Source organism: Dermacentor andersoni, chromosome 4 (assembly GCF_023375885.2).
Source record: "Dermacentor andersoni chromosome 4, qqDerAnde1_hic_scaffold, whole genome shotgun sequence".
NCBI classification, from domain to species: domain Eukaryota; kingdom Metazoa; phylum Arthropoda; class Arachnida; order Ixodida; family Ixodidae; genus Dermacentor; species Dermacentor andersoni.
In genome coordinates, this window is record NC_092817.1 from 198,439,440 (window position 1) to 198,464,175 (window position 24,736).

General features: G+C 49.4%; 10 non-coding genes and 5 pseudogenes across 10 annotated transcripts; all 15 read right to left on the reverse strand.

The window, feature by feature from the left end:
• Nucleotides 1-3,069: 3,069 nt before the first annotated feature.
• On the reverse strand, nt 3,070-3,188 carry LOC126534560 (5S ribosomal RNA; annotated as a pseudogene).
• Nucleotides 3,189-4,931: 1,743 nt separating this feature from the next.
• LOC126534555 (5S ribosomal RNA) lies at nt 4,932-5,050 on the reverse strand. Its single transcript, XR_007600385.1, has one exon. It is a non-coding gene; the product is annotated as a 5S ribosomal RNA (ribosomal RNA).
• Nucleotides 5,051-5,565: 515 nt separating this feature from the next.
• On the reverse strand, nt 5,566-5,684 carry LOC126534474 (5S ribosomal RNA). Its single transcript, XR_007600376.1, has one exon. It is a non-coding gene; the product is annotated as a 5S ribosomal RNA (ribosomal RNA).
• Nucleotides 5,685-6,200: 516 nt separating this feature from the next.
• LOC126534549 (5S ribosomal RNA) lies at nt 6,201-6,319 on the reverse strand (annotated as a pseudogene).
• A 5,400-nt stretch (nt 6,320-11,719) lies between these two features.
• Nucleotides 11,720-11,838, reverse strand: LOC126534400 (5S ribosomal RNA). Its single transcript, XR_007600352.1, has one exon. It is a non-coding gene; the product is annotated as a 5S ribosomal RNA (ribosomal RNA).
• A 517-nt stretch (nt 11,839-12,355) lies between these two features.
• On the reverse strand, nt 12,356-12,474 carry LOC126534261 (5S ribosomal RNA; annotated as a pseudogene).
• A 1,749-nt stretch (nt 12,475-14,223) lies between these two features.
• On the reverse strand, nt 14,224-14,342 carry LOC126534334 (5S ribosomal RNA). Its single transcript, XR_007600318.1, has one exon. It is a non-coding gene; the product is annotated as a 5S ribosomal RNA (ribosomal RNA).
• Nucleotides 14,343-14,856: 514 nt separating this feature from the next.
• On the reverse strand, nt 14,857-14,975 carry LOC126534255 (5S ribosomal RNA). The gene has a single exon (XR_007600294.1). It is a non-coding gene; the product is annotated as a 5S ribosomal RNA (ribosomal RNA).
• Nucleotides 14,976-15,491: 516 nt separating this feature from the next.
• On the reverse strand, nt 15,492-15,610 carry LOC126534578 (5S ribosomal RNA; annotated as a pseudogene).
• Nucleotides 15,611-16,127: 517 nt separating this feature from the next.
• Nucleotides 16,128-16,246, reverse strand: LOC126534266 (5S ribosomal RNA; annotated as a pseudogene).
• A 5,405-nt stretch (nt 16,247-21,651) lies between these two features.
• Nucleotides 21,652-21,770, reverse strand: LOC140217884 (5S ribosomal RNA). Its single transcript, XR_011894346.1, has one exon. It is a non-coding gene; the product is annotated as a 5S ribosomal RNA (ribosomal RNA).
• Nucleotides 21,771-22,285: 515 nt separating this feature from the next.
• On the reverse strand, nt 22,286-22,404 carry LOC140217885 (5S ribosomal RNA). Its single transcript, XR_011894347.1, has one exon. It is a non-coding gene; the product is annotated as a 5S ribosomal RNA (ribosomal RNA).
• A 515-nt stretch (nt 22,405-22,919) lies between these two features.
• LOC140217690 (5S ribosomal RNA) lies at nt 22,920-23,038 on the reverse strand. The gene has a single exon (XR_011894273.1). It is a non-coding gene; the product is annotated as a 5S ribosomal RNA (ribosomal RNA).
• Nucleotides 23,039-23,552: 514 nt separating this feature from the next.
• On the reverse strand, nt 23,553-23,671 carry LOC140217886 (5S ribosomal RNA). Its single transcript, XR_011894348.1, has one exon. It is a non-coding gene; the product is annotated as a 5S ribosomal RNA (ribosomal RNA).
• A 514-nt stretch (nt 23,672-24,185) lies between these two features.
• LOC140217887 (5S ribosomal RNA) lies at nt 24,186-24,304 on the reverse strand. Its single transcript, XR_011894349.1, has one exon. It is a non-coding gene; the product is annotated as a 5S ribosomal RNA (ribosomal RNA).
• Between the last annotated feature and the right edge of the window lie 432 nt (nt 24,305-24,736).

Below are 24,736 nucleotides of genomic sequence, written 5' to 3' on the forward strand. Positions count from 1 at the left end.
TTTCGTTGTCGTCAACAACAACCCCGTTCATTAAAATCTTATCCACATGGTTTCGCCGTCCGTGCGCCTTCTCGAGTCCAAGCGCCCTTTTTGTGGGCGTCTCCCCCGCCGCTAATACATCTGCTCGTGCACGCACGATGGCACCTTGATAACGTTCTTTATCGAACTGTTCAAGCTTTTCCTTGACGCTCCGCACATCGTCTTTGTACAGACCAGGCTCTCTGCACTCCATCGTTATCAGCTGCTGAAGTAGTGTTCGCAAACCTTTTTCTTTATATTCCCTCTCAAATTTGAGGCAGCTTGACCTTTCTAAGGCTTTCATTTTAACTTTTTGTTTGAAACATTCCCACTTTTCAGCTATTGTTTCAGCTTCATCTTTGCGTATTTCATTAATGGCATTCCGTACTGCCTTTACAAAAGATTCATCATTTAATAACGAGGCATTCATTTTCCACATCTCCCAATTAAACGCATGTTTCCGTTTCCCTATACCGACATTACATATTACGAGACAGTGATCTGAGAACGATACGGGTACTACAGAATAACCGTGGCATCTTGGAATTGTATCCAGCGAAATGTAGATTCGGTCCAACCGCGCATGGCTACTGCCCTGAAAACGTGTAAATGTCACGTCACGCCCCCCTTCCAGACAATCAAAAACGTCATCTAGTTCATTTTCACTAATTAGTTTTGACAAGGCTTCACTGCTTCTGTCACGCACACCGGCATTATTGGCTCTGTCACTAGCGCTCATTACGCAATTGAAGTCTCCTAAGAGCATAACGCGCTTATCGCACCGAACATACTGCGAAAGGTTCGAAAAGAAACGGGCACGCTCTTCTACTGAATTGGGCGCATATACGCATATGACACGGTACTGAATTTCGCACAAAACAATATCGCAAAAAACAATCCTTCCAGATTGACAAGAAAAGGTACTTTGAATCTGCAGTCCAGGCAGTTTCTTCACAAAAAGAATGCACCCCCCAGCCGTGCCTAACGCATGGCTTACCACCGCAAAATACCTAGACGTGAAACGGCGCACCATGCTCCCGGTCTCCTCCTCCCCGTCAACCTTAGTTTCCTGGACGGCTAGTACGTCGACGTCGTGGTCAGTGACCAACCGCAGGACTTGACTTTGCCTACGACTAGCCGCCAACCCCCTCACATTTAAAGTGGCAATATTAAGGGACGGTATCTGAGCCATGTTGAGCTAAAGGGAAAAGTAGGCCCGGAGCATGGTGCTTACCGTTCACGACTAGCCCTCGGCTAGCCGCGTCCGGGACCTCCCGGTTTCCCGGCGTTGTTTGTGGGCGGCACTTTGTCCGCAGGCTTTCTCTCAGGTGGGACATTCGGCTTTGGTTTCAAGCTCGTGCGCCTCCCAAGAGGTGTCTTTGTCGGCGGCCCTTCGCTGGTGCTGGTCGCGCCGTCGTTGCGGTCCTTAGTCTGGTCATGGGGGCGCTTGACTGGCGCACCAAGAGTCGAAGTCCGGTCGCCGTCGAGGACGGCCTCCTCCTGCTGCATTGCCGTCGCATCGTTGTCGGGCGGGTCCTCACTACTGCTCCGCGTAGGCTGGCCCTCAGCGGTCGCGCCCTGCACCGTCCCACTCGGCTTCACGGTAGTCTCAGCGACCCTGCTGTCTACGGCCAAACTCGTCGTTCCACTGGCTGTCGCTGTCGGGACCGTGTCCAGAGTTCCTTTAGCAGCGTCCTCCGCCTCGGCCACGTCCATGACGTGCTCTGCCGCAACGTCACAAGTTACTGGGCCTGTTACGGTGGCATAAGATCTTACGCAGTCAGCGTCGACGTGGCCGAAACGTCTGCATAGAGAACAGCGGGGGACTCTGCACTCACGGCGGACGTGTCCCGTGCCGTGGCAGCGCAGGCACTGCATTGGTCGACCGGGCACGACGACCAAGGCCAACTCTCCGCCGACGCGGATCTGATGGGGCAGATCCTCCACTTTCATGCCGCTTTTCAATTTCAAAATGACGGTCCTGGTGGTTGAGGTCTTCGCTCCCATGCCTTCGACTCGCCACCGCTCCCGGCTCACCTCCTCCACCTTGCCGAAAGCCGCGAATGCCGTCCGGACGTCCTCGTCGGCAACACCGTAAAGCAGCCAGTGAAGCCTTAGCTTCACCTGTTGATCCTGCGGGTCAACGATGACGCACCGTCGTCCCTTCACTTGGAGTTCCTTGAGGTCCAGAAGCCTTTTTGTGGCACTCGCATCGCTGAAGGTCACTGCCCAGACGTGGTTGATCTGGTACGCCCCTATGCATACCACATCAGGCAGCAAGCCCGTCGGCAGAAGGGCGTCCCGGAAATCTTCCACCTTGTACGGTCTCGCACGTACATCACCGTGCAAAAAGACGGTATTAATCACCAATTGACCTTTGGGCAGTTGCGGCAAAATAAAAGCATAATCCTTGTCGTCGTTTAGCCTGTTTCCGCGGCCTAAAGTGGCCGCTGTCGCTGCTCCACTGGAGCCCATGACTCTGCTGACCGCTCAGCTCGGCTGCCGGAAGCAGAATGAGCATGGTATGGCCGATGGCAGGGATGCTATGTTTACGACTGCACCTGTATCGTGCTATGTGCATTCGCAACGTATTGCTGCAGCACGCACGCGGCACTGTCTTTCCGTTGACAGTACAGGCACACGTCGTGTACGTCGATTGCTCCGTTTGTTGTGGTTAGTCGCTGCCGAGTCGAGCTCGCAATAAAACAAGAGGACGAGCGCAACGATGTGCGTCCGCTGCAGCCCACGTTTGGCGCTAGTAATGAGCCAAGTTATTGATTGTCACTGAGCTGGATACGGGTGTAATAGGTAAACGGTTAGCAGTTTGTGCGACTAAATTTTGCACCATTACTTATACCGGTTACCACCGTCACTGCGCGTACAATCGCCTAGCGGCTTGCATATTGTTTTTGCACTTCGACGTTGGCTCTACCAGTAGGCTGCGCCAGTTGAACGTAACAGTAAATAAAACCAACCACACGTGAGTGTAAAAAAAAGAAAAAAAATTAAGTCACAGAAGCACGCAATAAAAAAAAAAAGCAAAAAGAAGGGTGCCATCAGCACTCGGTGTTCCCAGGTGGTCTCCCTCCCAAGTACTGACCGAGCCCAATGCTGCTTAGCTTCGGGGATCGGACGAGAACCGGCGTATTCAGCATGGTATGGCCGATTTTTTTTTTTTTTTCTTTATTGCCAATCCTCGACATGTCACCACAACACACATTCCTTAAATGATATAAACAAAGACCAAAGAAGCAAAAACGAATGAATACACAAACGGTACAAAGAACAGTAATATTTACATTCGTTGCCGTCCGCTACTGTGGCACGACGTTGTCGGATTAAAATTCCTTTAGTGCTGTAAGGGGTTCAACCCTCGACAGCCACTCAGGAACAGGCTGTTGCAACTTCTGCACTTCCACATACCGTTGCATGCATTCCCGGAAGTATACACGCGCTGGTCGGGCATCCGGGTCACAATGGTAGCCCGCCATTCTTGCGCGCCATAAACAGTGGAGGCCCGTAAGCATGATGACGTCGTACGGGAAACCTTCGTCGTCATATACTGGCAGAAACCTGATTCCGTGGGGATCTATAGGTAGCTCTTTTTTTAGAGTCCTTTGTAACACGTCCCAGAAAAAGACCCCTTCCCAACAGTGGATGAAGACATGATCTATGCTTTCTGCTTTTTTACATATAAGGCAGTGGGTTCCCCATGGCATGTAGAACCCACGTTGTTCAAGAAAGATTTTAACAGGTAGAGTACCGGTGTGTAATTTAAAGAAGAACGATTTAGTGGCTGGTTGAACTGGCATCTTCTTCACCCTTTTCAATACATCTAGGCCTGGGCCTCCACTGTACAGGGCTCTGTACATGGGTACCAGCAATACACTGTCACATAAATCACGATATAACGTTTTCCGTTTTACACTCCACAAATATGCACTAGAAAAACGAACACGCAAAAAGGAAACACTCTGAATTATTTCCCTAAAGAAACCACGAACTGGTCCTGGCATTATTTCGGTGCCTACAACGAATTCGGGAAGTGATCTTGACAACCTCATTTGGATAGCGGTGCGTAGAAATGGGTCATTTGTGTCTCGAAAAAAGAAGAACCTGTTTACTAGTTGACGCAAGAAGAGGTGCGCCAACCCCAGACCACCATCCTTCACGCGCCGAAAGAGATTATCTCGGCTACATCGCTCCCAGCTCGATGCCCACACGAAAACAGCGAACACGCGGTGCAGTTTCTGCACATTAATCCGAGAGCACTGTAGGACCTGCATTACGTACCAGATCTTTGTTACGAGAAACATGTTGCACGCTGTTGCTTTCGCGAACATTGACAGGTGACCGGCGTTCCATCGGTCGGCTTTTTAGCATGGTATGGCCGATGGCAGGGATGCTATGTTTACGACTGCACCTGTATCGTGCTATGTGCATTCGCAACGTATTGCTGCAGCACGCACGCGGCACTGTCTTTCCGTTGACAGTACAGGCACACGTCGTGTACGTGGATTGCTCCGTTTGTTGTGGTTAGTCGCTGCCGAGTCGAGCTCGCAATAAAACAAGAGGACGAGCGCAACGATGTGCGTCCGCTGCAGCCCACGTTTGGCGCTAGTAATGAGCCAAGTTATTGATTGTCACTGAGCTGGATACGGGTGTAATAGGTAAACGGTTAGCAGTTTGTGCGACTAAATTTTGCACCATTACTTATACCGGTTACCACCGTCACTGCGCGTACAATCGCCTAGCGGCTTGCATATTGTTTTTGCACTTCGACGTTGGCTCTACCAGTAGGCTGCGCCAGTTGAACGTAACAGTAAATAAAACCAACCACACGTGAGTGTAAAAAAAAGAAAAAAAATTAAGTCACAGAAGCACGCAATAAAAAAAAAAAGCAAAAAGAAGGGTGCCATCAGCACTCGGTGTTCCCAGGTGGTCTCCCTCCCAAGTACTGACCGAGCCCAATGCTGCTTAGCTTCGGGGATCGGACGAGAACCGGCGTATTCAGCATGGTATGGCCGATGGCAGGGATGCTATGTTTACGACTGCACCTGTATCGTGCTATGTGCATTCGCAACGTATTGCTACAGCACGCACGCGGCACTGTCTTTCCGTTGACAGTACAGGCACACGTCGTGTACGTGGATTGCTCCGTTTGTTGTGGTTAGTCGCTGCCGAGTCGAGCTCGCAATAAAACAAGAGGACGAGCGCAACGATGTGCGTCCGCTGCAGCCCACGTTTGGCGCTAGTAATGAGCCAAGTTATTGATTGTCACTGAGCTGGATACGGGTGTAATAGGTAAACGGTTAGCAGTTTGTGCGACTAAATTTTGCACCATTACTTATACCGGTTACCACCGTCACTGCGCGTACAATCGCCTAGCGGCTTGCATATTGTTTTTGCACTTCGACGTTGGCTCTACCAGTAGGCTGCGCCAGTTGAACGTAACAGTAAATAAAACCAACCCCACGTGAGTGTAAAAAAAAGAAAAAAAATTAAGTCACAGAAGCACGCAATAAAAAAAAAAAGCAAAAAGAAGGGTGCCATCAGCACTCGGTGTTCCCAGGTGGTCTCCCTCCCAAGTACTGACCGAGCCCAATGCTGCTTAGCTTCGGGGATCGGACGAGAACCGGCGTATTCAGCATGGTATGGCCGATGGCAGGGATGCTATGTTTACGACTGCACCTGTATCGTGCTATGTGCATTCGCAACGTATTGCTACAGCACGCACGCGGCACTGTCTTTCCGTTGACAGTACAGGCACACGTAGTGTACGTGGATTGCTCCGTTTGTTGTGGTTAGTCGCTGCCGAGTCGAGCTCGCAATAAAACAAGAGGACGAGCGCAACGATGTGCGTCCGCTGCAGCCCACGTTTGGCGCTAGTAATGAGCCAAGTTATTGATTGTCACTGAGCTGGATACGGGTGTAATAGGTAAACGGTTAGCAGTTTGTGCGACTAAATTTTGCACCATTACTTATACCGGTTACCACCGTCACTGCGCGTACAATCGCCTAGCGGCTTGCATATTGTTTTTGCACTTCGACGTTGGCTCTACCAGTAGGCTGCGCCAGTTGAACGTAACAGTAAATAAAACCAACCACACGTGAGTGTAAAAAAAAGAAAAAAAATTAAGTCACAGAAGCACGCAATAAAAAAAAAAAAGCAAAAAGAAGGGTGCCATCAGCACTCGGTGTTCCCAGGTGGTCTCCCTCCCAAGTACTGACCGAGCCCAATGCTGCTTAGCTTCGGGGATCGGACGAGAACCGGCGTATTCAGCATGGTATGGCCGATTTCTTTTTTTTATTTATTACCGGTTTTTCCGCAGAACGTGCAATTTCCACACATTACAGTATCACAATTGCAATACAAACAAAAAGGAAAGAAACGAGTCACACCGTACAACAAAGCCGTCTGTCCCTGTTGGACAGGCGTTGTCAACTTAAAATTCCTTCATGGCTGTCAGAGGTTCTAGCCTCCACAGCCATTCCGGAACACATTGTTGCATTTTCTGTATTTCTATGAATCGCGACATACATTCTCTGAAATAATCGCGTGTGGGCCTAGCGTCAGGATCACAATAGTACCCTGCCATACGAGCCCGCCATATACAGTGGAGAGCGTTTAACATAATGAAATCATATGGAACCCCGTCATCATCCTTAATTGTGAGATACCTTATCCCTTGGGGGTCCACCGGTAACTCTTTTTTCAGGGTTCGCTTTAAGACGTCCCAGAAAAAGAAGCCCTCCCAACATTCCAAGAAAACGTGATCTATGGTTTCCTGCTTTTTGCAGATCAAGCAATGCGTTCCCCATGGTACGATACAACCTCGCTCTTCCATGAAAGTCTTCACTGAGAGCGTACCGGTGTGAAGCTTAAAAAAAAACGTTTTTACCCCTGGTGGCACCTCCATGCGTTTTACGCGTTTAAGTACATCAAGTCCTGGCCCTCCACTGTAAATGGCTCTGTATAACGGCACTGGAAAAACAATGTCGCACACATCTTTATACAATCTTTTCCTTTTAACATCGCAAAGGTAATCCATTGAAAATCGAACAGAAAGAAATCTTACGCTGTCGGCCACTTCCTTAAAGAAGCCACGAAGTGATCCGGTAACGCATGCCGTACTAACGACATGTGCCGGCAAAGCACCGCTCAACCTGAGCTGGCATACTGTGCGCAGAAAAGGATGGCGCACATCGCGAAAAAACAAGAATCGGTTTACTAGTTGTCTAACAAAAAGATGAACCAAACCCACACCCCCGTCCTTCACTCTCCTAAACAAATTTGTTCGGCTGCACCTTTCCCATGTTGACCCCCAGATGAAAACAGCAAACACTCTGTGCAGCCTTTGCACATTTGCTCTCGAGCAATACAACGCTTGCATGACATAATATAACTTCGTGACAAAAAACATATTACAGACTGTCGCCCTTGCAAAAATAGACAGCTTCACATCCTTCCATCTGTCCGCCTTTTCTTTCATTTCATCGGCTTGGCTCCTCCAATATTCATCGCTACTATTGTAGCTATTGAGAGGAACGCCCAGATACCTCGTCGGCGTTTTGACCCAGTTGAGGTTCGCGAACTTGTCCGGTGCAGACTCCCATTTCCCGTGCCAGAGGCCTAGCGATTTGCCCCAATTTATTCTACTACCCGTGACATCACAGAAATGTTTTACTGCCGATACTGTTTCCGTTACACTTGGTTTGTCTGTGCAACACACTGCAATGTCATCTGCATATGCGAGCAGCTTCACCTCTGTCCCTGCTAATCTGAAACCACGTATTTTGTCATTTCCGTTAATTACTACACACATTGCTTCTATGTATATGGCAAATAACAGCGGACTGAGGGGACAGCCTTGGCGTACTGAACGCATGATGTTAATGGGGGCCCCCAGAGACTTATTGCCAATTAATCTTGTTGTGCAATTCTTGTACGCCAAGGCCACGCCCTCCCTGATGATGGAACCGACATTAACATGATCCAAGATGGCAAACAAAATAACGTGAGCGACACAATCGAACGCTTTCTCCAAATCGAGCTGAAGAACTGCTACGCCACCATCGGTGACGTCACAGCACTCGATCACGCACCGCATCTGATGGATGTTCGAAAAAATGGACCGTCCCTTGATGCCGCAAGTTTGGTGGTCTCCGACAATTTCCTTGATGACGCCTTGAAGTCTCGCAGCTAAAATCTTCATGAAGATCTTGTAATCAATGTTTGTTAGTGATATCGGTCTATAGGATGACACGAATCTGAGTTTGTCTGTTTGATCACTCTTAGGGATTAGTATTGTGTGCGCTTTTCCAAAAGATGGGGGCAATAATTTCTTCTCGTACGCGTCATTGAATACGTGTGCTAACAATGGGGCCAGTTCTCTATTGAAAGCCTTATATAACCCCGCACAGAGTCCATCAGGCCCAGGCGACTTGCCCGAGTTCAAATCGCCGATTGCCTTTTCAACTTCGTTCTCGGTAATGTTGACTTCCAATCGTTCTTTAGCGTCATCTCCCAGTCTCGGCATCCGCTGAAGAAAATCGGCTTTGAAACTCTCTACATTCGCTGCCTGAAATGCAAAGAGCGACTGGTAGTACTGACAGAAGGCGCGCCCTATGCTTTCGTTGTCGTCAACAACAACCCCGTTCATTAAAATCTTATCCACATGGTTTCGCCGTCCGTGCGCCTTCTCGAGTCCAAGCGCCCTTTTTGTGGGCGTCTCCCCCGCCGCTAATACATCTGCTCGTGCACGCACGATGGCACCTTGATAACGTTCTTTATCGAACTGTTCAAGCTTTTCCTTGACGCTCCGCACATCGTCTTTGTACAGACCAGGCTCTCTGCACTCCATCGTTATCAGCTGCTGAAGTAGTGTTCGCAAAACTTTTTCTTTATATTCCCTCTGAAATTTGAGGCAGCTTGACCTTTTTAAGGCTTTCATTTTAACTTTTTGTTTGAAACATTCCCACTTTTCAGCTATTGTTTCAGCTTCATCTTTGCGTATTTCATTAATGGCATTCCGTACTGCCTTTACAAAAGATTCATCATTTAATAACGAGGCATTCATTTTCCACATCTCCCAATTAAACGCATGTTTCCGTTTCCCTATACCGACATTACATATTACGAGACAGTGATCTGAGAACGATACGGGTACTACAGAATAACCGTGGCATCTTGGAATTGTATCCAGCGAAATGTAGATTCGGTCCAACCGCGCATGGCTACTGCCCTGAAAACGTGTAAATGTCACGTCACGCCCCCCTTCCAGACAATCAAAAACGTCATCTAGTTCATTTTCACTAATTAGTTTTGACAAGGCTTCACTGCTTCTGTCACGCACACCGGCATTATTGGCTCTGTCACTAGCGCTCATTACGCAATTGAAGTCTCCTAAGAGCATAACGCGCTTATCGCACCGAACATACTGCGAAAGGTTCGAAAAGAAACGGGCACGCTCTTCTACTGAATTGGGCGCATATACGCATATGACACGGTACTGAATTTCGCACAAAACAATATCGCAAAAAACAATCCTTCCAGATTGACAAGAAAAGGTACTTTGAATCTGCAGTCCAGGCAGTTTCTTCACAAAAAGAATGCACCCCCCAGCCGTGCCTAACGCATGGCTTACCACCGCAAAATACCTAGACGTGAAACGGCGCACCATGCTCCCGGTCTCCTCCTCCCCGTCAACCTTAGTTTCCTGGACGGCTAGTACGTCGACGTCGTGGTCAGTGACCAACCGCAGGACTTGACTTTGCCTACGACTAGCCGCCAACCCTCTCACATTTAAAGTGGCAATATTAAGGGACGGTATCTGAGCCATGTTGAGCTAAAGGGAAAAGTAGGCCCGGAGCATGGTGCTTACCGTTCACGACTAGCCCTCGGCTAGCCGCCTCCGGGACCTCCCGGTTTCCCGGCGTTGTTTGTGGGCGGCACTTTGTCCGCAGGCTTTCTCTCAGGTGGGACATTCGGCTTTGGTTTCAAGCTCGTGCGCCTCCCAAGAGGTGTCTTTGTCGGCGGCCCTTCGCTGGTGCTGGTCGCGCCGTCGTTGCGGTCCTTAGTCTGGTCATGGGGGCGCTTGACTGGCGCACCAAGAGTCGAAGTCCGGTCGCCGTCGAGGACGGCCTCCTCCTGCTGCATTGCAGTCGCATCGTTGTCGGGCGGGTCCTCACTACTGCTCCGCGTAGGCTGGCCCTCAGCGGTCGCGCCCTGCACCGTCCCACTCGGCTTCACGGTAGTCTCAGCGACCCTGCTGTCTACGGCCAAACTCGTCGTTCCACTGGCTGTCGCTGTCGGGACCGTGTCCAGAGTTCCTTTAGCAGCGTCCTCCGCCTCGGCCACGTCCATGACGTGCTCTGCCGCAACGTCACAAGTTACTGGGCCTGTTACGGTGGCATAAGATCTTACGCAGTCAGCGTCGACGTGGCCGAAACGTCTGCATAGAGAACAGCGGGGGACTCTGCACTCACGGCGGACGTGTCCCGTGCCGTGGCAGCGCAGGCACTGCATTGGTCGACCGGGCACGACGACCAAGGCCAACTCTCCGCCGACGCGGATCTGATGGGGCAGATCCTCCACTTTCATGCCGCTTTTCAATTTCAAAATGACGGTCCTGGTGGTTGAGGTCTTCGCTCCCATGCCTTCGACTCGCCACCGCTCCCGGCTCACCTCCTCCACCTTGCCGAAAGCCGCGAATGCCGTCCGGACGTCCTCGTCGGCAACACCGTAAAGCAGCCAGTGAAGCCTTAGCTTCACCTGTTGATCCTGCGGGTCAACGATGACGCACCGTCGTCCCTTCACTTGGAGTTCCTTGAGGTCCAGAAGCCTTTTTGTGGCACTCGCATCGCTGAAGGTCACTGCCCAGACGTGGTTGATCTGGTACGCCCCTATGCATACCACATCAGGCAGCAAGCCCGTCGGCAGAAGGGCGTCCCGGAAATCTTCCACCTTGTACGGTCTCGCACGTACATCACCGTGCAAAAAGACGGTATTAATCACCAATTGACCTTTGGGCAGTTGCGGCAAAATAAAAGCATAATCCTTGTCGTCGTTTAGCCTGTTTCCGCGGCCTAAAGTGGCCGCTGTCGCTGCTCCACTGGAGCCCATGACTCTGCTGACCGCTCAGCTCGGCTGCCGGAAGCAGAATGAGCATGGTATGGCCGATGGCAGGGATGCTATGTTTACGACTGCACCTGTATCGTGCTATGTGCATTCGCAACGTATTGCTGCAGCACGCACGCGGCACTGTCTTTCCGTTGACAGTACAGGCACACGTCGTGTACGTGGATTGCTCCGTTTGTTGTGGTTAGTCGCTGCCGAGTCGAGCTCGCAATAAAACAAGAGGACGAGCGCAACGATGTGCGTCCGCTGCAGCCCACGTTTGGCGCTAGTAATGAGCCAAGTTATTGATTGTCACTGAGCTGGATACGGGTGTAATAGGTAAACGGTTAGCAGTTTGTGCGACTAAATTTTGCACCATTACTTATACCGGTTACCACCGTCACTGCGCGTACAATCGCCTAGCGGCTTGCATATTGTTTTTGCACTTCGACGTTGGCTCTACCAGTAGGCTGCGCCAGTTGAACGTAACAGTAAATAAAACCAACCACACGTGAGTGTAAAAAAAAGAAAAAAAATTAAGTCACAGAAGCACGCAATAAAAAAAAAAAGCAAAAAGAAGGGTGCCATCAGCACTCGGTGTTCCCAGGTGGTCTCCCTCCCAAGTACTGACCGAGCCCAATGCTGCTTAGCTTCGGGGATCGGACGAGAACCGGCGTATTCAGCATGGTATGGCCGATGGCAGGGATGCTATGTTTACGACTGCACCTGTATCGTGCTATGTGCATTCGCAACGTATTGCTGCAGCACGCACGCGGCACTGTCTTTCCGTTGACAGTACAGGCACACGTCGTGTACGTGGATTGCTCCGTTTGTTGTGGTTAGTCGCTGCCGAGTCGAGCTCGCAATAAAACAAGAGGACGAGCGCAGCGATGTGCGTCCGCTGCAGCCCACGTTTGGCGCTAGTAATGAGCCAAGTTATTGATTGTCACTGAGCTGGATACGGGTGTAATAGGTAAACGGTTAGCAGTTTGTGCGACTAAATTTTGCACCATTACTTATACCGGTTACCACCGTCACTGCGCGTACAATCGCCTAGCGGCTTGCATATTGTTTTTGCACTTCGACGTTGGCTCTACAAGTAGGCTGCGCCAGTTGAACGTAACAGTAAATAAAACCAACCACACGTGAGTGTAAAAAAAAGAAAAAAAATTAAGTCACAGAAGCACGCAATAAAAAAAAAAAAAGCAAAAAGAAGGGTGCCATCAGCACTCGGTGTTCCCAGGTGGTCTCCCTCCCAAGTACTGACCGAGCCCAATGCTGCTTAGCTTCGGGGATCGGACGAGAACCGGCGTATTCAGCATGATATGGCCAATTTTTTTTTTTTTTTTTCTCTTTATTGCCAACTTGGCACAATACAGTGAAAAACAGCATCACAACATCACATTAAAAATGCTAGCTTGTGTCTGGCTAGCATAAGTGGGTAAAAAAACGCTTCACGGTCAGGAGTTCGTCCAGATAAACACACCAATCTGGCTTTTCTTCCTTCTGTTTGTACACATCTCGTAAATATGCAATGCTTTCGTTGAAGTTGTCCCGGGCTGACCTCGCGTTGACGTCCGCATTACGCACTGACATTCTGGTTTTCCAAACACTGTGCATTACTAGAATCATTAGCATATCGTACGGCACACCTTCGCTTTCGACGGGAAGAAATCGAATGCCGTAGGGTGTAAGCGGCAGTTCCTTTTTCAGGGTTCTTTGCAAGATGTCCCATAAGAATACGGCATCGTAACAATCGAGAAACATGTGCTCGATTGTTTCAGGCCTTTTGCATATTACACAGTCTACCGACCATGGTACTAACAACCCTTTTTCCTTTAGCCACGGTATTGTAGAAAGTGTGCCACTATGGAGCATGAAAAAGAAAGTTTTGACTGACGATCGGATAGTCATACTTTTAACCCTTTTTAAAACATTGCTGCCTGGCCCAGGATTGTACATCCTTCGATACAAGGGAACAGGCATCATCACATCAATTAGGTCTTTGTAGAGGCGTTTTCTCTTGACCTCGCTGAGGTATTCCATTGAAAATCTTACTTTTAGAAACTGGACAGCCGCAACAATTTCATGCATGTATCCGCGCACATTGCGTTGCATATGGGCGTATGATGACACAATGACATCTGGCAATGCGTTCGCCAATCTCACTTGCATAACACTTCTTAAAAAATAGATTTCTTTGATTGCGATAATATACGAACCTAGAGACAATTTGTCTCACGAACAAATGAATCAAACCCAGTCCTCCCAATCGCACTGGAAGGAACAAATTTGTGCGGCTCACTCTTTCCCATGATGAGTTCCATACAAAAACAGCCAACACTCTATGTAACCGTTGAATACTCATGCGCGACATGTGCAACGCTTGCAAAACATACCATACTCGAGCAATAATAAAAATGTTACACACTGTGGCACGGGAAAAAATTGATAGGTCTCGTCCTCCCCATTTTTGTGTTTTCTCTCGAGCCTTTTCTGTCTGTTCTTTCCAGTATTCTTTTGTATCCTTGTAATGTTGTAGTGGAACGCCTAGGTATTTACTTGATGGCAGGGATGCTATGTTTACGACTGCACCTGTATCGTGCTATGTGCATTCGCAACGTATTGCTACAGCACGCACGCGGCACTGTCTTTCCGTTGACAGTACAGGCACACGTCGTGTACGTGGATTGCTCCGTTTGTTGTGGTTAGTCGCTGCCGAGTCGAGCTCGCAATAAAACAAGAGGACGAGCGCAACGATGTGCGTCCGCTGCAGCCCACGTTTGGCGCTAGTAATGAGCCAAGTTATTGATTGTCACTGAGCTGGATACGGGTGTAATAGGTAAACGGTTAGCAGTTTGTGCGACTAAATTTTGCACCATTACTTATACCGGTTACCACCGTCACTGCGCGTACAATCGCCTAGCGGCTTGCATATTGTTTTTGCACTTCGACGTTGGCTCTACCAGTAGGCTGCGCCAGTTGAACGTAACAGTAAATAAAACCAACCACAAGTGAGTGTAAAAAAAAGAAAAAAAATTAAGTCACAGAAGCACGCAATAAAAAAAAAAAAGCAAAAAGAAGGGTGCCATCAGCACTCGGTGTTCCCAGGTGGTCTCCCTCCCAAGTACTGACCGAGCCCAATGCTGCTTAGCTTCGGGGATCGGACGAGAACCGGCGTATTCAGCATGGTATGGCCGATGGCAGGGATGCTATGTTTACGACTGCACCTGTATCGTGCTATGTGCATTCGCAACGTATTGCTACAGCACGCACGCGGCACTGTCTTTCCGTTGACAGTACAGGCACACGTCGTGTACGTGGATTGCTCCGTTTGTTGTGGTTAGTCGCTGCCGAGTCGAGCTCGCAATAAAACAAGAGGACGAGCGCAACGATGTGCGTCCGCTGCAGCCCACGTTTGGCGCTAGTAATGAGCCAAGTTATTGATTGTCACTGAGCTGGATACGGGTGTAATAGGTAAACGGTTAGCAGTTTGTGCGACTAAATTTTGCACCATTACTTATACCGGTTACCACCGTCACTGCGCGTACAATCGCCTAGCGGCTTGCATATTGTTTTTGCACTTCGACGTTGGCTCTACCAGTAGGCTGCGCCAGTTGAACGTAACAGTAAATAAAACCAACCACACGTGAGTGTAAAAAAAAGAAAAAAAATTAAGTCACAGAAGCACGCAATAAAAAAAAAAGCAAAAAGAAGGGTGCCATCAGCACTCGGTGTTCCCAGGTGGTCTCCCTCCCAAGTACTGACCGAGCCCAATGCTGCTTAGCTTCGGGGATCGGACGAGAACCGGCGTATTCAGCATGGTATGGCCGATGGCAGGGATGCTATGTTTACGACTGCACCTGTATCGTGCTATGTGCATTCGCAACGTATTGCTGCAGCACGCACGCGGCACTGTCTTTCCGTTGACAGTACAGGCACACGTCGTGTACGTGGATTGCTCCGTTTGTTGTGGTTAGTCGCTGCCGAGTCGAGCTCGCAATAAAACAAGAGGACGAGCGCAACGATGTGCGTCCGCTGCAGCCCACGTTTGGCGCTAGTAATGAGCCAAGTTATTGATTGTCACTGAGCTGGATACGGGTGTAATAGGTAAACGGTTAGCAGTTTGTGCGACTAAATTTTGCACCATTACTTATACCGGTTACCACCGTCACTGCGCGTACAATCGCCTAGCGGCTTGCATATTGTTTTTGCACTTCGACGTTGGCTCTACCAGTAGGCTGCGCCAGTTGAACGTAACAGTAAATAAAACCAACCACACGTGAGTGTAAAAAAAAGAAAAAAAATTAAGTCACAGAAGCACGCAATAAAAAAAAAAAAGCAAAAAGAAGGGTGCCATCAGCACTCGGTGTTCCCAGGTGGTCTCCCTCCCAAGTACTGACCGAGCCCAATGCTGCTTAGCTTCGGGGATCGGACGAGAAGCGGCGTATTCAGCATGGTATGGCCCATGGCAGGGATGCTATGTTTACGACTGCACCTGTATCGTGCTATGTGCATTCGCAACGTATTGCTGCAGCACGCACGCGGCACTGTCTTTCCGTTGACAGTACAGGCACACGTCGTGTACGTGGATTGCTCCGTTTGTTGTGGTTAGTCGCTGCCGAGTCGAGCTCGCAATAAAACAAGAGGACGAGCGCAACGATGTGCGTCCGCTGCAGCCCACGTTTGGCGCTAGTAATGAGCCAAGTTATTGATTGTCACTGAGCTGGATACGGGTGTAATAGGTAAACGGTTAGCAGTTTGTGCGACTAAATTTTGCACCATTACTTATACCGGTTACCACCGTCACTGCGCGTACAATCGCCTAGCGGCTTGCATATTGTTTTTGCACTTCGACGTTGGCTCTACCAGTAGGCTGCGCCAGTTGAACGTAACAGTAAATAAAACCAACCACACGTGAGTGTAAAAAAAAGAAAAAAAATTAAGTCACAGAAGCACGCAATAAAAAAAAAAAAAGCAAAAAGAAGGGTGCCATCAGCACTCGGTGTTCCCAGGTGGTCTCCCTCCCAAGTACTGACCGAGCCCAATGCTGCTTAGCTTCGTGGATCGGACGAGAACCGGCGTATTCAGCATGGTATGGCCGATTTTTTTTTTTTTTTTTATTTATTACCGGTTTTTTCGCAGAACGTGCAGTTTCCACACATTACAGTATCACAATTGCAATACAAACAAAAAGGAAAGAAAAGAGTCACACCGTACAACAAAGCCGTCTGTCCCTATTGGACAGGCGTTGTCAACTTAAAATTCCTTCATGGCTGTCAGAGGTTCTAGCCTCCACAGCCATTCCGGAACACATTGTTGCATTTTCTGTATTTCTATGAATCGCGACATACATTCTCTGAAATAATCGCGAGCGGGCCTAGCGTCAGGATCACAATAGTACCCTGCCATACGAGCCCGCCATATACAGTGGAGAGCGTTTAACATAATGAAATCATATGGAACCCCGTCATCATCCTTAATTGTCAGATACCTTATCCCTTGGGGGTCCACCGGTAACTCTTTTTTCAGGGTTCGCTTTAAGACGTCCCAGAAAAAGAAGCCCTCCCAACATTCCAAAAAAACAAGATCTATGGTTTCCTGCTTTTTGCAGATCAAGCAATGCGTTCCCCATGGTACGATACAACCTCGCTCTTCCATGAAAGTCTTCACTGAGAGCGTACCGGTGTGAAGCTTAAAAAAAAACGTTTTTACCCCTGGTGGCACCTCCATGTGTTTTACGCGTTTAAGTACATCAAGTCCTGGCCCTCCACTGTAAATGGCTCTGTATAACGGCACTGGGAAAACAATGTCGCACACATCTTTATACAATCTTTTCCTTTTAACATCGCAAAGGTAATCCATTGAAAATCGAACAGAAAGAAATCTTACGCTGTCGGCCACTTCCTTAAAGAAGCCACGAAGTGATCCGGTAACGCATGCCGTACTAACGACATGTGCCGGCAAAGCACCGCTCAACCTGAGCTGGCATACTGTGCGCAGAAAAGGATGGCGCACATCGCGAAAAAACAAGAATCGGTTGACTAGTTGTCTAACAAAAAGATGAACCAAACCCACACCCCCGTCTTTCACTCTTCTAAACAAATTTGTTCGGCTGCACCTTTCCCATGTTGACCCCCAGATGAAAACAGCAAACACTCTGTGCAGCCTTTGCACATTTGCTCTCGAGCAATACAACGCTTGCATGACATAATATAACTTCGTGACAAAAAACATATTACAGACTGTCGCCCTTGCAAAAATAGACAGCTTCACATCCTTCCATCTGTCCGCCTTTTCTTTCATTTCATCGGCTTGGCTCCTCCAATATTCTTTGCTACTATTGTAGCTATTGAGAGGAACGCCCAGATACCTCGTCGGCGTCTTGACCCAGTTGAGGTTCGCGAAGTTGTCCGGTGCAGACTCCCATTTCCCGTGCCACAGGCCTAGGGATTTGCCCCAATTTATTCTACTACCCGTGACATCACAGAAATGTTTCACTGCCGATACTGTTTCCGTTACACTTGGTCTGTCTGTGCAACACACTGCAATGTCATCTGCATATGCGAGCAGCTTCACCTCTGTCGCTGCTAATCTGAAACCACGTATTTTGTCATTTCCGTTAATTACTACACACATTGCTTCTATGTATATGGCAAATAACAGCGGACTGAGGGGACAGCCTTGGCGTACTGAACGCATGATGTTAATGGGGGCCCCCAGAGACTTATTGACAATTAATCTTGTTGTGCAATTCTGGTACGCCAAGGCCACGCCCTCCCTGATGATGGAACCGACATTAACATGATCCAAGATGGCAAACAAAATAACATGAGCAACACAATCGAACGCTTTCTCCAAATCGAGCTGAAGAACTGCAACGCCACCATCGGTGACGTCACAGCACTCGAGCACGCTCCGCATCTGATGGATGTTCGAAAAAATGGACCGTCCCTTGATGCCGCAAGTTTGGTGGTCTCCGACAATTTCCTTGATGACGCCTTGAAGTCTCGCAGCTAAAATCTTCATAAAGATCTTGTAATCAATGTTTGTTAGTGATATCGGTCTATAGGATGACACGAATCTGAGTTTGTCTGTTTGATCACTCTTAGGGATTAGTATTGTGTGCGCTTTTCCAAAAGATGGGGGCAATAATTTCTTCTCGTACGCGTCATTGAATACGTCTGCTAACAATGGGGCCAGTTCTCTTTTGAAAGCCTTATATAACCCCGCACAGAGTCCATCAGGCCCAGGCGACTTGCCCGAGTTCAAATCGCCGATTGCCTTTTCAACTTCGTTCTCGGTAATGTTGCCTTCCAATCGTTCTTTAGCGTCATCTCCCAGTCTCGGCATCCGCTGAAGAAAATCGGCTTTGAAACTCTCTACATTCGCTGCCTTAAATGCAAAGAGCGACTGGTAGTACTGACAGAAGGCGCGTCCTATGCTTTCGTTGTCGTCAACAAGAACCCCGTTCATTAAAATCTTGTCCACATGGTTTCGCCGTCCGTGCGCCTTCTCGAATCCAAGCGCCCTTTTTGTGGGCGTCTCCCCCGCCGCTAATACATCTGCTCGTGCTCGCACGATGGCACCTTGATAACGTTCTTTATCGAACTGTTCAAGCTTTTCCTTGACGCTCCGCACATCGTCTTTGTACAGACCAGGCTCTCTGCACTCCAGCGTTATCAGCTGCTGAAGTAGTGTTCGCAAAGCCTTTTCTTTATATTCCCTCTCAAATTTGAGGCAGCTTGACCTTTCTAAGGCTTTCATTTTAACTTTTTCTTTGAAACATTCCCACTTTTCAGCTATTGTTTCAGCTTCATCTTTGCGTATTTCATCAATGGCATTCCGTACTGCCTTTACAAAAGATTCATCATTTAATAACGAGGCATTCATTTTCCACATCTCCCAATTAAACGCATGTTTCCGTTTCCCTATACCGACATTACATATTACGAGACAGTGATCTGAGAACGATACGGGTACTACAGAATAACCGTGGCATCTTGGAATTGTATCCAGCGAAATGTAGATTCGGTCCAACCGCGCATGGCTACTGCCCTGAAAACGTGTAAATGTCACGTCACGCCCCCCTTCCAGACAATCAAAAACGTCATCTAGTTCATTTTCACTAATTAGTTTTGACAAGACTTCACTGCTTCTGTCACGCACACCGGCATTATTGGCTCTGTCACTAGCGCTCATTACACAATTGAAGTCTCCTAAGAGCATAACGCGCTTATCGCATCGAACATACTGCGAAAGGTTCAAAAAGAAACGGGCATGCTCTTCTACTGAATTGGGCGCATATACGCATATGACACGGTACTGAAACTCGCACAAAACAATATCGCAAAAAACAATCCTTCCAGATTGACAAGAAAAGGTACTTTGAATCTGCAGTCCAGGCAGTTTCTTCACAAAAAGAATGCACCCCCCAGCCGTGCCTAACGCATGGCTTACCACCGCAAAATACCTAGACGTGAAACGGCGCACCATGCTCCCGGTCTCCTCCTCCCCGTCAACCTTAGTTTCCTGGACGGCTAGTACGTCGACGTCGTGGTCAGTGACCAACCGTAGGACTTGACTTTGCCTACGACTAGCCGCCAACCCTCTCACGTTTAAAGTGGCAATATTAAGGGACGGTATCTGAGCCATGTTGAGCTAAAGAGAAAAGTAGGCCCGGAGCATGGTGCTTACCGTTCACGACTAGCCCTCGGCTAGCCGCCTCCGGGACCTCCCGGTTTCCCGGCGTTGTTTGTGGGCGGCACTTTGTCCGCAGGCTTTCTCTCAGGTGGGACATTCGGCTTTGGTTTTAAGCTCGTGCGCCTCCCAAGAGGTGTCTTTGTCGGCGGCCCTTCGCTGGTGCTGGTCGCGCCGTCGTTGCGGTCCTTAGTCTGGTCATGGGGGCGCTTGACTGGCGCACCAAGAGTCGAAGTCCGGTCGCCGTCGAGGACGGCCTCCTCCTGCTGCATTGCTGTCGCATCGTTGTCGGGCGGGTCCTCACTACTGCTCCGCGTAGGCTGGCCCTCAGCGGTCGCGCCCTGCATCGTCCCACTCGGTATCACGGTAGTCTCAGCAACCCTGCTGTCTACGGCCAAACTCGTTGTTCCACTGGCTGTCGCTGTCGGGACCGTGTCTAGAGTTCCTTTAGCAGCGTCCTCCGCCTCGGCCACGTCCATGACGTGCTCTGCCGCAACGTCACAAGTTACTGGGCCTGTTACGGTGGCATAAGATCTTACGCAGTCAGCGTCGACGTGGCCGAAACGTCTGCATAGAGAACAGCGGGGGACTCTGCACTCACGGCGGACGTGTCCCGTGCCGTGGCAGCGCAGGCACTGCATTGGTCGACCGGGCACGACGACCAAGGCCAACTCTCCGCCGACGCGGATCTGATGGGGCAGATCCTCCACTTTCATGCCGCTTTTCAATTTCAAAATGACGGTCCTGGTAGTTGAGGTCTTCGCTCCCATGCCTTCGACGCGCCACCGCTCCCGGCTCACCTCCTCCACCTTGCCGAAAGCCGCGAATGCCGTCCGGACGTCCTCGTCGGCAACACCGTACAGCAGCCAGTGAAGCCTTAGCTTCACCTGTTGATCCTGCGGGTCAACGATGACGCACCGTCGTCCCTTCACTTGGAGTTCCTTGAGGTCCAGAAGCCTTTTTGTGGCACTCCCATCACTGAAGGTCACTGCCCAGACGTGGTTGATCTGGTACGCCCCTATGCATACCACATCAGGCAGCAAGCCCGTCGGCAGAAGGGCGTCCCGGAAATCTTCCACCTTGTACGGTCTCGCACGTACATCACCGTGCAAAAAGACGGTATTAATCACCAATTGACCTTTGGGCAGTTGCGGCAAAATAAAGGCATAATCCTTGTCGTCGTTTAGCCTGTTTCCGCGGCCTAAAGTGGCCGCTGTCGCTGCTCCACTGGAGCCCATGACTCTGCTGACCGCTCAGCTCGGCTGCCGGAAGCAGAAATGCGCATGGTATGGCCGATGGCAGGGATGCTATGTTTACGACTGCACCTGTATCGTGCTATGTGCATTCGCAACGTATTGCTGCAGCACGCAGGCGGCACTGTCTTTCCGTTGACAGTACAGGCACACGTCGTGTACGTGGATTGCTCCGTTTGTTGTGGTTAGTCGCTGCCGAGTCGAGCTCGCAATAAAACAAGAGGACGAGCGCAACGATGTGCGTCCGCTGCAGCCCACGTTTGGCGCTAGTAATGAGCCAAGTTATTGATTGTCACTGAGCTGGATACGGGTGTAATAGGTAAACGGTTAGCAGTTTGTGCGACTAAATTTTGCACCATTACTTATACCGGTTACCACCGTCACTGCGCGTACAATCGCCTAGCGGCTTGCATATTGTTTTTGCACTTCGACGTTGGCTCTACCAGTAGGCTGCGCCAGTTGAACGTAACAGTAAATAAAACCAACCACACGTGAGTGTAAAAAAAAGAAAAAAAATTAAGTCACAGAAGCACGCAATAAAAAAAAAAGCAAAAAGAAGGGTGCCATCAGCACTCGGTGTTCCCAGGTGGTCTCCCTCCCAAGTACTGACCGAGCCCAATGCTGCTTAGCTTCGGGGATCGGACGAGAACCGGCGTATTCAGCATGGTATGGCCGATGGCAGGGATGCTATGTTTACGACTGCACCTGTATCGTGCTATGTGCATTCGCAACGTATTGCTGCAGCACGCACGCGGCACTGTCTTTCCGTTGACAGTACAGGCACACGTCGTGTACGTGGATTGCTCCGTTTGTTGTGGTTAGTCGCTGCCGAGTCGAGCTCGCAATAAAACAAGAGGACGAGCGCAACGATGTGCGTCCGCTGCAGCCCACGTTTGGCGCTAGTAATGAGCCAAGTTATTGATTGTCACTGAGCTGGATACGGGTGTAATAGGTAAACGGTTAGCAGTTTGTGCGACTAAATTTTGCACCATTACTTATACCGGTTACCACCGTCACTGCGCGTACAATCGCCTAGCGGGTTGCATATTGTTTTTGCACTTCGACGTTGGCTCTACCAGTAGGCTGCGCCAGTTGAACGTAACAGTAAATAAAACCAACCACACGTGAGTGTAAAAAAAAGAAAAAAAATTAAGTCACAGAAGCACGCAATAAAAAAAAAAAGCAAAAAGAAGGGTGCCATCAGCACTCGGTGTTCCCAGGTGGTCTCCCTCCCAAGTACTGACCGAGCCCAATGCTGCTTAGCTTCGGGGATCGGACGAGAACCGGCGTATTCAGCATGGTATGGCCGATGGCAGGGATGCTATGTTTACGACTGCACCTGTATCGTGCTATGTGCATTCGCAACGTATTGCTACAGCACGCACGCGGCACTGTCTTTCCGTTGACAGTACAGGCACACGTCGTGTACGTGGATTGCTCCGTTTGTTGTGGTTAGTCGCTGCCGAGTCGAGCTCGCAATAAAACAAGAGGACGAGCGCAACGATGTGCGTCCGCTGCAGCCCACGTTTGGCGCTAGTAATGAGCCAAGTTATTGATTGTCACTGAGCTGGATACGGGTGTAATAGGTAAACGGTTAGCAGTTTGTGCGACTAAATTTTGCACCATTACTTATACCGGTTACCACCGTCACTGCGCGTACAATCGCCTAGCGGCTTGCATATTGTTTTTGCACTTCGACGTTGGCTCTACCAGTAGGCTGCGCCAGTTGAACGTAACAGTAAATAAAACCAACCACACGTGAGTGTAAAAAAAAGAAAAAAAATTAAGTCACAGAAGCACGCAATAAAAAAAAAAAGCAAAAAGAAGGGTGCCATCAGCACTCGGGGTTCCCAGGTGGTCTCCCTCCCAAGTACTGACCGAGCCCAATGCTGCTTAGCTTCGGGGATCGGACGAGAACCGGCGTATTCAGCATGGTATGGCCGATGGCAGGGATGCTATGTTTACGACTGCACCTGTATCGTGCTATGTGCATTCGCAACGTATTGCTACAGCACGCACGCGGCACTGTCTTTCCGTTGACAGTACAGGCACACGTCGTGTACGTGGATTGCTCCGTTTGTTGTGGTTAGTCGCTGCCGAGTCGAGCTCGCAATAAAACAAGAGGACGAGCGCAACGATGTGCGTCCGCTGCAGCCCACGTTTGGCGCTAGTAATGAGCCAAGTTATTGATTGTCACTGAGCTGGATACGGGTGTAATAGGTAAACGGTTAGCAGTTTGTGCGACTAAATTTTGCACCATTACTTATACCGGTTACCACCGTCACTGCGCGTACAATCGCCTAGCGGCTTGCATATTGTTTTTGCACTTCGACGTTGGCTCTACCAGTAGGCTGCGCCAGTTGAACGTAACAGTAAATAAAACCAACCACACGTGAGTGTAAAAAAAAGAAAAAAAATTAAGTCACAGAAGCACGCAATAAAAAAAAAAGCAAAAAGAAGGGTGCCATCAGCACTCGGTGTTCCCAGGTGGTCTCCCTCCCAAGTACTGACCGAGCCCAATGCTGCTTAGCTTCGGGGATCGGACGAGAACCGGCGTATTCAGCATGGTATGGCCGATGGCAGGGATGCTATGTTTACGACTGCACCTGTATCGTGCTATGTGCATTCGCAACGTATTGCTACAGCACGCACGCGGCACTGTCTTTCCGTTGACAGTACAGGCACACGTCGTGTACGTGGATTGCTCCGTTTGTTGTGGTTAGTCGCTGCCGAGTCGAGCTCGCAATAAAACAAGAGGACGAGCGCAACGATGTGCGTCCGCTGCAGCCCACGTTTGGCGCTAGTAATGAGCCAAGTTATTGATTGTCACTGAGCTGGATACGGGTGTAATAGGTAAACGGTTAGCAGTTTGTGCGACTAAATTTTGCACCATTACTTATACCGGTTACCACCGTCACTGCGCGTACAATCGCCTAGCGGCTTGCATATTGTTTTTGCACTTCGACGTTGGCTCTACCAGTAGGCTGCGCCAGTTGAACGTAACAGTAAATAAAACCAACCACACGTGAGTGTAAAAAAAAGAAAAAAAATTAAGTCACAGAAGCACGCAATAAAAAAAAAAGCAAAAAGAAGGGTGCCATCAGCACTCGGTGTTCCCAGGTGGTCTCCCTCCCAAGTACTGACCGAGCCCAATGCTGCTTAGCTTCGGGGATCGGACGAGAACCGGCGTATTCAGCATGGTATGGCCGATGGCAGGGATGCTATGTTTACGATTGCACCTGTATCGTGCTATCTGCATTCGCAACGTATTGCTGCAGCACGCACGCGGCACTGTCTTTCCGTTGACAGTACAGGCACACGTCGTGTACGTGGATTGCTCCGTTTGTTGTGGTTAGTCGCTGCCGAGTCGAGCTCGCAATAAAACAAGAGGACGAGCGCAACGATGTGCGTCCGCTGCAGCCCACGTTTGGCGCTAGTAATGAGCCAAGTTATTGATTGTCACTGAGCTGGATACGGGTGTAATAGGTAAACGGTTAGCAGTTTGTGCGACTAAATTTTGCACCATTACTTATACCGGTTACCACCGTCACTGCGCGTACAATCGCCTAGCGGCTTGCATATTGTTTTTGCACTTCGACGTTGGCTCTACCAGTAGGCTGCGCCAGTTGAACGTAACAGTAAATAA